At 41.3% G+C, this 906-nt stretch overlaps 1 non-coding gene across 1 annotated transcript; it reads right to left on the reverse strand.

Annotated features, from left to right (window-relative positions):
* Nucleotides 1-443: 443 nt before the first annotated feature.
* Nucleotides 444-603, reverse strand: LOC117122352. The gene has a single exon (XR_004447704.1). It is a non-coding gene; the product is annotated as a U1 spliceosomal RNA (small nuclear RNA).
* Between the last annotated feature and the right edge of the window lie 303 nt (nt 604-906).

The following is a 906-nucleotide window of genomic DNA, read 5'->3' on the forward strand; positions in this document are numbered from 1 at the left end:
TTTTCAAGTATAAATATAACACCAATGATTCTGTATTATAAATGTTTTCTGATTATAATAAATATGCAAATTAGTCTACTAACTTTTAATCAATGTGTTTCAACAATGAGGTAATTGTTTGCCATAAGGTAGTACATTACGCCTAAAAGCTATATCGATACGTCTATAATAAACTTGAAAATTCCCCCCACCCCAAAGAAACTCCCACATAAAGTTTATCATTGAATATATTTGTAGAAAACATAATTATAAAAACATTATATATATGCCATTTTGGCGTGATAGCGAAATATACAAATCAAGCATATATCCCATATGGCCTATTTTCTAGTTCATAATGGTGATAGTTTGTACCCTTATTTCCAAAAACTGCACCACATTCTAGCAAACACCAATACTCTTTCTAAAGTGTTTACATATTAATTCTATCTTTCAATTCGTGTTACGGGTTAGCGCGAACGCAGTCCCCCGCTACCATAAATTATACACCCGAGTTCCCCACATTTGGGGGAATGTGTCAACCTCCGCCAAGTGCAATGCCGAGGCCTCACCTTGGAAGGACATTCCTTCTCGATCAAAGTCACTCCTGTGCCAGGTAAGTATGCGTCACCATGGCGTCCCCACCAGTGGCGGCTCTAGGATATATCTTCTGGGGTGGGGGGACTAAGTTGTCCGACAACTCGAGCTGGGGAAAGGAGCTGAGAAGGGGTTCCCTCCAAATGAGATTTTTTTTAAAGAATAGCAACCTCTGGATGGCCAGAAATGGGACTCTCAGACTGTGACAGACATGTGTTGGCTTGGTGTGGGTCTATTTTTATAGGTTTTATGGTATGACTGCCCGACGAACTCTGTCCTTCAGGTGGGCCTGACACCTGTCCGGTGGGGGACTTGAATCCCCCTCTCCCC

This window comes from Anneissia japonica, unplaced genomic scaffold, assembly GCF_011630105.1.
Source record: "Anneissia japonica isolate Jap-2015-1 unplaced genomic scaffold, ASM1163010v1 scaffold75472_len906_cov166, whole genome shotgun sequence".
NCBI lineage: Eukaryota > Metazoa > Echinodermata > Crinoidea > Comatulida > Comatulidae > Anneissia > Anneissia japonica.